At 40.4% G+C, this 14482-nt stretch overlaps 1 protein-coding gene across 2 annotated transcripts in view; it reads right to left on the bottom strand.

The window, feature by feature from the left end:
- Positions 1 to 2887, bottom strand: part of CTXND1 (cortexin domain containing 1) — a 29121-nt gene extending 26234 nt beyond the window's left edge. The window contains exon 1 of one of the 2 annotated variants that reach the window (XM_032446933.1): positions 2466 to 2887. The gene's annotated coding sequence lies outside the window, so the exon portion shown is untranslated. The remainder of the gene's footprint in view (positions 1 to 2465) is intronic. The other variant, XM_032446932.1, reaches the window with a different exon arrangement.
- Between the last annotated feature and the right edge of the window lie 11595 nt (positions 2888 to 14482).

The following is a 14482-nucleotide window of genomic DNA, read 5'->3' as shown; positions in this document are numbered from 1 at the left end:
GTGTGCTTCTCTCTTAGATTGCAGTGCAATAAAGGGAACTTGACTTATGAGGCAAGGCCCTTGGCAGAGCAATTTGAAAGGCAGGATGAAGTGAAAACATTTGTTTACTGATATATTTACTCTAGACTGTGGAGAAATTAGCTTTTGTATTTAATGTCTTCCATTTAAATTTTGACATGAACAATAATATCTGGGAAATAATTCTAAGTTCCAGTTCAGGAAACACATTTTGATTAGAGATTCAGAATTGCATGAAGGCCAGAGGACAGGTATCATCTTTCTTTTTCTTCTTGTGATTCTCATTATGAACCCAGCATCTCTCCAATATTTTTTGCCTTTCCTTTGCTCCCAATTCACATCTTTTTTGTCTGGGAGAAAATCATCTGAACTGAAGTGACATATTCAATTACCACGATTAATTTACCTGAATATGTCTGATGATAATGTTACCAAAACTATGTGTTTTGTATACATCCTGCTTACAGGTAAAATCTTGGCTATTTCCTCATGATAGAGAATCAGTGCTAGGTTTATAAATCACATTCAGAATTATCTTATAATAAATCCTCATATCTTCCAAATTCATTATTGTCTTTCCTGGGTATCTAGATGAAGAAAAGAGAGATGGATGACACACACACTGATAGTAAACCTGCTGCTGGGTGAAACACACCAACTGTGGGTTCAGGTCTTTAAACAAGAGCAGCTTTCACACCCACCCAAGTGCTTGTGAACAGAAAGGAACCCAGAGAAACTGAGATAAGAGAGAAGGGGGAAGAGGAGACCAGGTCAGATTCAGACACGATTCACCTGCCTTGTAGATCTGCCCATCTTCAAAGTTGTACAAGTGGAGAGTGTTTGTACATTGCCTTAATGATTGCACCCAATAGCACCAGACACCATGAGGGTTCTCTTAGGTAGGAAGGAGAAAATTATCCTGATGGCATTATCAGGGGGAAACACCATTATCAGCATTTGTTTCCTTCTCTCAAGGAGCAAAATCTTTAAGACATAATTGTGACATATGAGCAGAAAGATGTGATAACGCAGACCTGTAATTGAAGGGTATTTCTCAGTGCCTTCAGCTATGCCACGGGCTAAACATTACACATCTATAACAGCATTCCTGCAGTAACTCTCAGCAGACACTGAGCTCCAGCTGATTTACTTGAGGGAAGTGTCCCTTTTAATCAAGCCAAGTTCCAAATTTTGCCCAAAACTAAAACGACACAGATGCACCAATGGAGAAATTCTTTCTTCAGAATGCAAAAACTCCCAATATGTTTCCCAGTTGTTTACAGTGACAAAATAAATGCTGCTTACAAAGAAAAAAAAAATGAGTTGCGAAATTAAAGACTGCTTTCTTTAGTACTTTTTACAAGAGGCTGACGGCTATTTAACGGTGACGGTTGACACAGCAGTAAGAAAGGAATGCCCAACTTTTGGGATCTGTGTGTCCTGCTGTCAAAAACAAAATTAGTATGTGGTACCTTGAGGAGGTAAACACGCCTAAGCCAGAAATGGCAGTAATTCTCCAAACAGCAGTTAGTCTGAAGCTGGACTCTCATAAGTCTCTAAGAAAGCTGTACCAAGAAACCAGTGAAATGCAGCTTAATAATTGCCCCTAAATTAACAGATTGAAAGCTGCACAAATCTGATTTAAAATCTGTACTGAGCTTCTTCCAAAGGCTGCAATTCTTTCCCAAACCCCTATTTTGCAAACGCTTTCAAACTATGCAAAAACCCCACATAGGAACCAAACTTTACATCGTGCTTCCCTTTGCTATACGATGCAAACAGAAAGCTGTGCTACTGCAGGTACAGAGACACAGCGCTCGAATCCTAGGAAAGCCACAGCTCTACTATGATAAAGTATTGCTTATAAACATTCATCTACAAAAAAAAACCCCAACACTGAAACCAGAAATCAGACCACTCAAAGTAGACATGGGCTGTGTCTGACAAAGTAAAATAAAGGGATTATTCTTCATCAAGGCACTCACTCACATAGTTGCAATCCACAGCTTTTCACTACCCGGTGGCACAATCCCTGTAAATCCAGCGCTATATACATACTATAGTTTGCACCCAAGCATAGAAACATGCTCTGTAGTGATTTAGATCACACAAAGGTAGGCTGACATTAAGTTATTAAACAACATCCCTGCTTAAACACTGTCAGACACAAGTAGAGAGAAAAGGCACAAACCTAGCAGCATTAGTTCAGCACAGGACCGTTCAGCAAGCACAGCTCTGCAATACACACAGACAATGCAAAATTATTCACTTAGTGTCACTGCAATCGGCTCAATTCCTTCGCTTGATTTAGAAACAACAACAAAATCCTGCAGCTCCTGACACCGGTCCCAGTCTGGAGGTTGTTTCTCAGGCAGCAAAAGCTGCAGGGCTCCAGCTTCTTAATAACCTCAGGAAGCGGTGCCTGCTGCAATATCAGAGTCACTTACTGCATTGCTTTTCAGCGGAGTGAAAGTGGCTGCTCTTCTCGGCCGCACATGGCTCTGCCAGCCGGAGGGGTTCTCTGTTCAGCTCAATTCAGCTCCAAAGTCTCTGTGTGCAGAGGTAGTTGCCTTTGCTCTGTGCTGGGCTTTTCTGGCTGCAGTGACTGCTCACCCTATCCATTGCCTCTGGTGGATGCTAAGTAAGCAATCCCCTGGGTCTTCATAAGGAAAGGATGAAGAGTCACAGCTCTCGAGAGCAGATAAGGTGTTCTGCTGAAAGCCGCTGCTTCCATGGCATTTTAAAGGCGAAGGGGCTGGGGATGCCTTCCTCTCACGTTGTTGCTGTTTATAGTGCTAGTTGTTGTGTTCTGTAAGTCGCAGTTGAATTTGCAGCTGAATGCTGTGGTGTTACAAATCTGTTTTTAAAGGCTGAGGAACAAACTCTTTCAACCAAAATCTTCTTTTTTTTTTTTTTTTTCAGAACTATGAGGGAAGGGGAAGGAGGCTCCCAGCTCAGGAATGGAGTGTTTCAACCCCACTTACAGAAGGGGTACGGCCAAAAAGTAGCACCCCAAAGCTTCATGATTTTACATGCTGGACTTAGCACAACTCCAGAGCTGCATATCACCCTTGTCAACTGTCTGTGGGATGTCTGTCAGTGGGGGCTCGTTCTACAGCATGCTGATGTGGTAGAAATAATGAACAGTAATAATAGAGGTAAGAAAAAGAGACGCAGTACAGAATTTCTCATTAGAGATCACACAGTGAAATATTTGCCTTTAGGAAAGCTATGTGGGAACTGTACTTGTGTCCCTGCAACAGCTCAGGTGAGGTGTGGGTGAGCTTTCTCCACCTGGGTGCCCTAATATGTATCACAGCAATCATTAATTAACATTTCTTACAATGAGACGTTGTGTAAGGTGTTCATTAGATCATCCCTCTAAGACTCACGGGCAGATTTTCTGAGCCACTGCCAGAGGTTAAACCTCACGAGAACAGCAGCAGCCCCTCATGGAGGGAGGAGGCTCCAACTCCATTTGTGACGGCCTTGAGAATTCCCAGAGGCTGATTACCCAGTTCAAGTGGCACTGGGAAATCCCAGCCACCATAAAAGTGAACCTAATGAACTTTGTAGGAATATTAATTGGGCTCTAGAAAAAGGTCAGGAAGGACAGGTATGTGGAAAGTGCAAGTCACATTTTTTCCTTTGGAAAGTGTTTTATCAGCTGGACTTCAGCTTTTATTTCCCCTGAAATTACTGTATTAGTGCAGCTTTCTGTGACACCTCTCACTGTCATTAGCAATGTTGGCGTTGTTTGCAGGGCTGTACATTTCTGTCTGTAAAACTGCCAAAGATACTCAGCCTTCTGTCCTACAGATGTTGGTGGGAAGGTGATGGTTTTTCATGCTCCCAAAAATAACATCTTGGAGATGGGAAGCCTACACATGGTGCACTGCTGTCAGCATCACTGGCTTTCTACAAAATGAGAAAACACTCCTGCAGTAGAAAAATGGACCTTTTTTTTCCTCTCTCATGAGCTCACAGTTGTGGCAAGCACCTCGAATTTGTTGAGTCATGGAAAGTCAGAACCAACCAAGGTGCCTTGAATTTTAAGTTTATTGTACTTTGTGATTATGTACCAGGTGCAGTTCATTTCTTAACTCTTAGAATGCAGAGAAGAAACAGACTCTGTTGCAAGGAGTGCTCAGTAAAAATGAGACTAAATGACTCAAATGTGCTGCAGACAGGATTGCTGGGTGACAGCCTTATTGCTTAAAGATCAGGAAAACCTGCCTGGGACCTACTACATGAGCAGTAGAAACAACTCATGGTGAAGGTTCTCACTTTCATAGGAGTCAATAGAATGGCATCCATGTTCACCACTTTATTCTTCTCTCACCCTTTGGAGCATTAATGATCCTTCTAGAAGGAATCTGGTCATCTACCCTTCTAGTAATTAAATGGTGTGAGTTGGAAGGGACCCTTTATGGCCATCTGGTCCAACTCGCCTGTAGTGAATAGGGATACCCAGAGATGATCAGGTGCTCAGAGCCCCATCCCGTCCATTTGCTCCCCTTAGTTGGCAGATGAGTTATAATGAATTTCTTTGAAGCTTGAGTTGGACAAAGAGAACAGAGCCAGCCCAGTAATTCAATGTGGCCCCTTTTAATACAGCTGCAGACCCCAGTAGTGGCCACGGGCAGATAAGTTGTTATTTCAAACAAGCACAGAAATCTCCTGCTTTGGAGATACAGCAAAGACAGAGGGAAGGATTTCAGTGGATCATTTTCATCTGGTTTTCTGGGCTCATTGCCTCAGCTCAATAGCACAGCAAACTGCTATGCTAACACATCACTTTACTTTCTGTTAGTTAGCAGTATTTTAAACCCTGAAAGTAAAAAGAACCAAGCAAATGATTTACTGGGGAGAGGCACGAAGGACAACATTTGCTTGAAGTCTTTAGGAGACATTCTAAATTTAAAAGCACAGTCAAAAGTAAAAGGAAAAGGAAAAAAGGAACAATTGAAACAGAACACCCCTTACTCCTCATACCAGAGAAAACAAAACAGAAAAAGTAACCAACCAACTAAAAAGAAAAGTAATCTAGCAGAAAAGCCCAACACCAAAACTGTCTGTGTGGTCATTTCAATGAAAAACAAACGTGTTATGAAATAACTATCATATCTAAGGAACAGACCAATAAATACCCTGGAAGAGCTGAGCTGTCAGTCGGTTGTTGAACAGGGAGGTACCAGCATCTAAAAAGCAGCGTTGCACAAAATGATTTAACTGAAGAGCTTTCCCAAGCCAGATGGAGAGTATATCATATTTGCAAACTGCAATAAAAGAGAATTGAATTTTAACCTTCCTGCTAGGGAAACATAAAGGCTTTATAATTGACTCTGGTTATAACATTGAAGAGAGTCAGATAGTGCAGAATGCCCATCTATGAGAAAAGTAAACTAGTTCGGGTATGAATTTGTTTACCACAAACTTCTCTCTGTATATATAAATATATATATATATATAAAATAAATATGCTGCTATCTATATAGTAGCAAAATAGTTGTGCCAAGAACAGACTCCATAAGATAAAAGAATTTGGGAATAGCTTGCTTTATAAAATTCCTTGGTGTAACAGCACAGGGCACATTTGTTGTAGTGTATTAACAGCCCCAGCAGTAGTCAGGGGTAACTTGTGGGTATTCTACAGAGAGACAGTCATGGCCACAACTATGAACTGCAGGTCAACGTCTGCCTTAAAGTCATCCTGTCCATCCCATTTATAGTGGAGAATAGAAAAAATGGAGAGGAAGTCTGAGCAAAACCTGTTCAGGTTGCTTTGAATCTTTAAGGAATTCAGTTTGTATAACCTCTATCTCCTTCCAAAGAGTTGAGCAAAAGATCATCTTTTTTCCTTATTCAAATAATGTATTTCCAATTTGAAATGTTTTTTTTTTCCTTCATAATCTTTCAGCTGGTTTTGCAACCTGCTGCTAGGACTGATGGAAACTGCACTCAGAGAAGGACTTCATTACTACACATCGTCTGATGATAGCAATTAGTGGAAAACTGGCCTGACATTGTGTCACAGTAATTATAAAAATTGGGTATTCCCATATTAAGAGAGAGGACACTAATACTTGGTTTGATGTGTGAGATTAGACTTTGCATACACATTAATGAAACTGTTATCATTGTTAAACTGTGTTTAAATGTGTGGGGCGTGTTCTCCATTGTAACTATAATGCTGATAGTCTGCTTGCTGTTATTCCAAAGCAATTTAATTTCATCTCTGTGAAGAATGCTTACGTTTTCAACAAAAGTGTATAAATGGAAGCTAAATAGGTATGCAAATTTTAGGAATCTGCTTTTAATACATGTATGGTAACTGCTGAGTCACGGCCTGAACCACTGATTGAGCACCTGGGGAAAGGACCAGGTCAGCCCTGGGAGCACAGGTGAAGGCAATTCAGCTGTGTGATCAGAAGGGGTGGAGCCTGGCTGCACCTCTCTTAGACCTCAACTGCCATTTGGGAAGGATCTGTGGTTGGAGTTCTTTGCCCTGTGAGCCAAGATCTTTGAAGGTGGGTGAGTAATATTCCTTTGCAATGCTTTTCCATCACTGTAGAACCTTTGTTATTACATCTCCTGTATTGTCATTCCACTGCATTGATTTTTTCTGATGGTTACAATACACAACTTCAGCCATTTCAGGTAAATTTGCCTGAATAGGTTTACATAGGAAGACCCTGTGAAAGTGAATGCACAAGAGCAGTTCCTGTCCCACCTAGAAGGGTGTTCTCAAGTCTTTCTCAGGTTGATTTCATTGTTTCATTGCAGATGCTATGGTTTGTAGAGATGAGCAAAAGAAACTGAGTGTTCAGTCACTGAATGATCTTATTTGAATTAGAGATGTGCTTTCTAATTTTATGGGGAAAAGGGGGATTGTCTTAATTAGCTTTTTTTCATAAATTAGCAGACTGCATGTTGTTCTGTATTCTATTTCATGTTTTCATTTTTTTTTTTTTTTTGCTCTCAGTGATATTCTTATTGACTTGCTGCTAAACACATTTGTATATATTATACAGTCTGTGCATTTTCTTCCATAATTTCACTGAGTTCAATTTATACTTTATTCTTTTAACCTTTCCTGTGAAACCATTCTCAAGTCAATAATGAGGGGAAATCTTTGGATTTCCCCAGTAAATTGGAGACAAGTATCACGGAACTTGAATTTGGTGGAACTTCAGGTGTTTGAGGTCATTTTTACAAAAATTGCCTGAAAATGCATAAAAAGCAGCACCAGCCCTAGTGAGCCTTCAGTTTGGCAAAGAAATCTGCTTTGGGAGGATGTGCTATGGACATGTGGGAAGCCATGGTTTTGTGTTTCAGCATGGGGGAAAGAAAAGCACAGAATGTTACTGAGGGAAGAGTATGATGCGAACAGAAAGGTATGCAGACAGCCCTGATTGTCTGAGATCAGAGGATGCGTTTTCTCCAAGTTTATTTTGCATGTGGATTTTGCTGTTGGGTTTTTTCAGGGAATTGCTTTTGGATTCTGGGGGCTTATGTGTTTCATTCAGTTCTAAGGAATTTTTGACTTAGAGGCCAGAGGTAATTATAGTCTGAAGGACAATTTAAGTGGAGTTCTTTTGGTTCTGGCAGTATGAAGATGAGAACTTGAGGTGGCTGTGGCAAGAGACAAAAGCTACTCAGGGGCCTGAAAAACATCAGATGAGAATGGCACTTGAGAACAGATTGGTTTAGCTTCCTATTGCGTATGCTAAAGGAAGAAGTAGAATAAAAGATTAATTAGGGTTGGAAAAAAACACTGAATTCACCCAGTCCAATCATCAACCCACCCCACCAGGACCACTGACCATGTCCCTCAGTGCCACATCCTCATAGTTCTTAAACACCTCCAGGGACAGCAACTGCACCACCTCCCTGGGCAGCTGTGCCACTGCATCACTGCTCTATTGGAGAAGTTTTTCTAATCTAAAAGTACCACGAGACCTGGAGGCACTGAACAAATCATAGCCACAACTATCACATACTGGACATGCACTACCACGTGCTACTTCCAGCACGGATGAGTTACAGGACAAAGCTAGAGCAAGTGTCTGCCCTCTCACTGCTGTTCATTATGATTATTTATTGGACAGCAATGAGAAATAGCTTGAACAAAGTTAATTTTACCTATCAAACTTCTTTTGGTATTGAAAGTTCAGAGCTATAGGACAATTTATTTTACATAGCCAGTTCCCAGAATCATCCAAGGGAACAAAAATAGAATGATTTTTTTGAGAACTATTTCCTTTCACCTCTGTCTTTGGGAAATTGTACAATCTGATGAGCTCCTTTCTGTACATCTTTATTCTTATTCTCTTCAGAGTTCATATCAAACATTCAAAATTCCGGGTCAAAAAAAGTACAGTAACAGAGAAAGCAATCTGGCTGTAAATGAAGGATTTCAAATAAAATGAGTCCCTTATGCGGCCAGATTCTTCAGCAAAGAGAAAGACAAATGCAGTGCCACTCTGCCAGTAGTGCCCATTACTGTTCTTCCGACCTAATCTAGAGGAGCTGGGATGAGAGAGGATTCAATTCTTTGGGTCCATAATTCTCTTCAAGGCTGGCTGACACTGATAATACTGGTTTAATGCAAGCAATGCATTAAAGAATCTAGGAATAAATGTTAAGAAGTAACACCATAATTGCCTGGTGTTCTCCACAAAAGAACTGGATTGCTTCTTGTCTTTATGGTTTCAGTACGATAGAGAGCTAAATAGGCCCTTCTGCAAGCAAAAACCTCTCGTTGTTTTGCAGAAACTGATGTTTCTTAGTGGAAATGAAGCAAAATGACTGTGGTTCATTATGTGATTGCTCTGGGAAGGTTGGTGACCCCAGGATTTACTTTAAGGAAAGATTTTTCTGTTTGTTTCAGGTGGCCCTAAAAGCAGACACCATCTACTAGAAGTTGTTGAACACACAAATTTTGGCTTATCAGGTTATGTCTGGGTATATCAAGTGCCAAATATTGGATGTGAATCTGTTTTTTAATGCATTATACGTAGCAGCAACTGCAAATGTATGTAAAAAAGATGTGTAGCAAAAACAAATCTGAAGTGAGAAACATGTTATTTTTCTCAAATCAAAAATAGATCATTACAGGATAGGTCATAAGAGCTGTGGGTCATCCATTACCCCAGGGTCCCTTCAAATACTTCCCGCTATGTGTGTATCCCTTGGAACAGCATACAGATAAAATATGTATAATATGTGGACTGTGTAAATCGTAGGTTGAGGAATAACAGCTATGAGCACGTTCATTCATCTGTGCATAATTTTCAGATTATGTTGTTGTTACTCAGTATCACAAGATGTTTCTGACTGAAACCAAAATGAAAATATGGACTTGGAACATGAGTTGATTCCTTGTGCCAAGTGGAAGATTTTCCTTCTAGGGAGCAAATGACATCTTTCTGCCATGCATGCTTTGGAGTTTCTATGAGAGCATCTTGCTGTAATTCAGAGAACTGCAGGAAAAATGTCTTTAAAAGAACAAACCTTCCAGTCTTCTCCATTGCCAAAGCGGGATGCACAGAGTCCTGTTGGGTTAAAAAGTGATCTGAAGGCATTTCTGAAAAAGAACAAAGTCAGGTTGCTGTTCTGTTTAGCTCAGCATGAAGAAAGGTAGTTAAGAAAATGTTAGAGATGTCTGAGAGAAGCTGTGATTTGCTTTTGTACAAACAGAACTCTGTATTGCATGAATAGTTGTGGAAATCAGCCACATCCATTGATGTCTTTCAGAAAACATTCCTCTTCTGTCTCTGGTCAAGCTTACTTTCAAAGAATTCTTCTCATTGGGAAAATATGTTTTTTAATACCTTGCCTTTAGGAGGAACAGGAGAAGTGAGCTCTGCCCAAACGTATCCGCCCTTTGCATACAGCAGCGAGGCCTCAAGTCAGATTTCTTTTGCAGAAAGGACAGGAAGTAATGACCTTCAGTTGTGCCAGGGGAGGTTCAGGCTGGATGTTAGAAAAGATATTTTCTTATAAAGAGGGGTGCTGCAATGGCACAACTGCCCAGGGAGGTGTTCGAGAACTGTGAGGATATGACACCAAGCAATGTGGTGTGTGGGCATAGTGGGGTGGGCTTGGACTAAAGGATCTCAGTGGCCTTTTGCAACCTGAATGATTTTCTGATTCTATGATACCTGGGATTCAAATTGGGAAATCTGAACCCCCAAACTCATTGGGTGTTCTGCAGAGGAGTGGTAGTTAAGTGGGGAGCTGTCCTGGAGTTAGTGAGCCAGAAGCTGAAGGCCTTAGGGAGGTTCACATTTCTGCTTTGTTGTCCCAGTACTTTTCTTTCAGTAGGGTAACTTTTGGCTGTATCAAAGCATCACTTACATGCAGCATTTTTTTCCATTAGACAAAATAATTTCCTAGGCTTATCTTCTGCAGTTTCCAATGGGTGCTGTAAAGCAGCGTGCCAAGCCCAATTTAGATAAGAACTATCATCTATGAGGTCTTCCACCTGATGTTCTTGGTCAGATGGCATTTAGATTGCACCTACAGGCTAATTATCCAGCCACAGCAGGAACCTCACTATGCACAAATAGGTCTGTTATACTGCTTTTGTAACTATTAGGTATTAGTTTATGCTGTGAGTGTGTGCTTAATTCAGGACAAATTATCAGCTCGCATCAGAACTAGAGTTGTGAAGAGGGAAGAGCAGAGATACCTCTACATCTTGATTCACCAACTTCGTTTATATTGTCCTTATACAACATTATAGCCTTAAAGTTAACAGATATCAGAGGAAAAGACTGCATTCAGTTGAGGGAATTTTCTGAGAGATTCTGGCATGTTAGAATTTCATTCATTGCATGGCCTCAGCTGAAGATGCAAGACAAGTTTCAGTTACTATTTCCAATAAAATCAGCTCCACTTAGTGATAAAATAAATCAGCCTTGGGCAAACAAGCAACAGTTCCACCTGAGACTTCCATTCCTTGTGATAGAACAGTCAGATGTTCTAAATAGATCGGGAACAATTTTCCTGTAAACAAAACTCTCTCCATTATAATATCATCAGTGATTTGATCTTCTATGCTCAGTATAGATGAGCAATGAGAATTAAATGCCTTTCCTTGGAAGAGAAAATAAAACCCTAATGGAGTGTCATTTTATTTTACTTTCCAAAGAGAAGAATCTAGTTGTGCCATATGCAGGTATGTTCTGCTGCAAGCATCTTTTTAAATCAGAATAACCTCAGTTTCTCAGCTGTTTAAGAAAAAAAACTCTGCTCCAGTAAATTTGAACTCAATTATAAGACTTTATTGCAGCAAACAAAATGCTTCAGTCCCTAGAGAAGAATAACATTAAGAATGACGAATTGTTTGCTGCTTTATGGCCAAGTGCCTGTGAAGGGTCCAGCGCTGAACAAATTTCTTAGTTTTTGCTCATGAGAGGATTATTTTTACCTTATTAAAATAGTTTTTAAATGTCTGCCACAAATTAAAGGCACAGAAAAATACTCCCTCTAGACCTCAGCTTCGTTATTGTAATATAATGAGTTTTAGGGTTTTGATCTTTCAACGTTTTAGTAACTTGCAACTTCTTTTTATGTTTTAAATAAAAGTAATTTGTATTTATTTAGCACTGCTAGGGATCGTAACGTAATGAAAATGCAGAAAACAATCTGAATTCTATCTCAGTGTCATTTATGCCTGTCTGTAAGGAAGTAATCATCACAGTGTGACTGATGGAAGTTTTCATAGGGAACCCTTTGCAGACTTTCTTATTCACTGCTCAGCTCAGAGGGGAGCAGGAGGCTGTGCTGTACTTTTCCAAGAAGCTTTCCATGTGGGCAGTCCCAATTTTCACTCCTTCATGCTGTTCTGACCATGCCGATGGCTGTTTTCATCGTGTGCTAAGGAATCAATCGTGAATTCCTTGCGTTGAGTCCCACTGTCTACAAGAAGCTGAAAACATAGGACAGGCTTTTATAGGCTATCCCAGAATCCACATCCTATTCTAGGAGTGGCTCAATAGAAAGCCTTCAAAGGTTGGGAGAGGAGAGCTCTTCCCTACCATAGGGTCTGTAGTGTCCATGATGTAGCTGGAGCTATTCCTGATGTGCTATATTATCCACTCTTTTCTTCTGCTTTCCTCTCTCATGCTAACGCAGTCTCTCACTCACCCACTCATCCTTCAGTGGATTAACATTGACATTCTTCTTGGATGGAATGTGATCTTCAGAAGCTCATGACTGCAATATGTGGCTATTTATAAATACCAGTGAGTTGAATAGTTACCCTGCATTGCAAAGGAACATTTCCTAATTCTGCAATGAGATAGTGCCTTTTATATAACAGTTGAATGTTTTGTCTGGGTGGATTTGGCAATGGCTCCAACAGTTTTATACAGTGCCATGAAGCCCCTAACTTTGCTACTCCGCTTCTTTCTATTCTACTTTGATGCTGAATTAGAAGGAAACTGTTCAGCCTGGCACTGAGTGAAAACAGAGTACTGGGTGTTAATAAAAGAAGTTTATTCTTGTTGACACAAGGAGCCAGCTTGCTTAGGAAGGCCTCCTTTATATTGTCCCCTCGTTGCTTCTGTTGTGTTGTGCACCACATTAGCAGTGACTAATGGCAGAAGCATATTTGTGGTATCAGAATATACACAGTATTGAACTGTTACATAGATCTGATGGGTTGAAGGGCCAGTAGTTGGACTAGATAATCTCAGTGGTCTCTTCCCACCTTAATGATTCTACAATCAGGATAAAGTTAGTGACAGCAGTTGTCGCAGACCTATCTTCTCCTTTATTCCCACCGCAGCATTTTGTAACGCGCTGCTGGGGATGTTCACCATGTAGCAGCTGTCTGTACATTCCAGTCGCTAAATGGACATACTTGCTGAGTTAAGTTTAGCCAAAAAAGCTGGAAATGGATTTTTTCAAGTTCTTTTTCCTCTTCCAGCTTCAGGAGACAAGCATAAGTATCTGGAAGTGTATCTTATTTTAATAGGAAGTAGGGGCAATGGGAAATTAGCTAAAGAAGTTGGGTGAAGTATTTTGTGTTTTCAGTGCATCACTTTATGTTCTAAGAGAGTATTTCAAGGGGTCTTGAAAATTATTGTCTGTCGTATGACAGAAGCGACCTCTTGGATTTGGTTTCCAGAGAGTGTTAAACAAAGGGAAAATGCAAAGTTACAAAGTATGAAAGCTCTGTTTGCTACATTTTACTTGAAGGATGCCTATTTAGGCAGTACCTCAGGTGAAGACTTGCCTGCATCTCACCCCATAATTCTTATGAATTACAGAAATCAGATAAAGCCTACAAAAGAAAGCAAATTCAAGAGTCAGAGAGCCTGCAGGTCAAAAGTCTTTTACACCAATGATCTAACCAATAAATCTGGGAATTATTTGCATGATGTTCTAGATAGCTGATCTTAGCAGCTGTGGTTTGGAGAACCAGGGGAATTTATATTGCTTTCACGAGGAGTCTATAGGCTTCAGTCTGTGCATGTGAAAATTATTTATAGAGTTAAGTCCAAGAAAGCTGTTTAGTCTGGGGGAAGACGGAAGCCAGTGGGCAACAAAACAGTGGTCTAGACACGATACCTGGGGTAAACAACTTCAAGGGAGTTGAAATAACAATAACTCAATAATCAGTTGGGAAAATGCTCTTTTCCAGGCCCCGGGCACTTACACAGCTGGCTTGCCAAGTGTGAGAGCCCAGAGATCAAAAAGAATGTGAATCTTAAAAGGACCTTGTTGGAACAAGAAAGGAAGGAGTGGGCTGCAAGCAGCTGTCAAGGGATGAAAGGCAGAGTCTGAATAAGGAAGGGAATGTAGATGAGACCAAAGATGGAGATAACTGCACACTCTGGAAAAATGAAGGCTGAAAATGCTGCACGTTGCTTATTTCAGCAGCAGGTGGAAGTAAATCCTAATGCACCTAGGAATATCATCACTAGAAATATCTGATCACTGTAAAGACTTGCACTGATACTGAAGCTTTTGATGGGGTTTGATTTTCAGTGAACGAGAAAGCGAATGAAATCTAAAACTGGATTTGGGACCTGAAATTCCCTTTTCATTTCAGATTCAGCTTTTTTGTTGTTGTTGTTCTAATATTTCCCTGAATTAGTCCAACTATTCTTTCTGTGCAGTGGAGAAACTTAGTTACATTGTGATACTCGGAGGGATCTGTAAAGTGCTCTGTTATCACATGAAGTCCGTACTGTGGTTGTGGTGCAGTGTGTAGCTGTAGGGTAAGGACACAAGAGGGGGTTGGTTCTTGGAGATGCCCAGGCAAGAAAGCAAAGCTGTTTGCAACTTAGTTGGAAAGGATCTAAAACCTGTGGTGAACTAAACTGAACAGTTCATCACTTTTCAGGTGGTGCATTTTTTGCACACCTAATAAAGTAATAAATTAAGGTCAACAGAAGGAAGCCTCTACCCTCTTCTTCTGAATGACAATGAAATATCTGGTAACTAA

This window comes from Coturnix japonica, chromosome 10 (assembly GCF_001577835.2).
Source record: "Coturnix japonica isolate 7356 chromosome 10, Coturnix japonica 2.1, whole genome shotgun sequence".
NCBI classification, from domain to species: Eukaryota; Metazoa; Chordata; class Aves; order Galliformes; family Phasianidae; genus Coturnix; species Coturnix japonica.
Note: the sequence above shows the minus strand (reverse complement) of the source record. Positions and strands in the feature narration are given on the sequence as shown.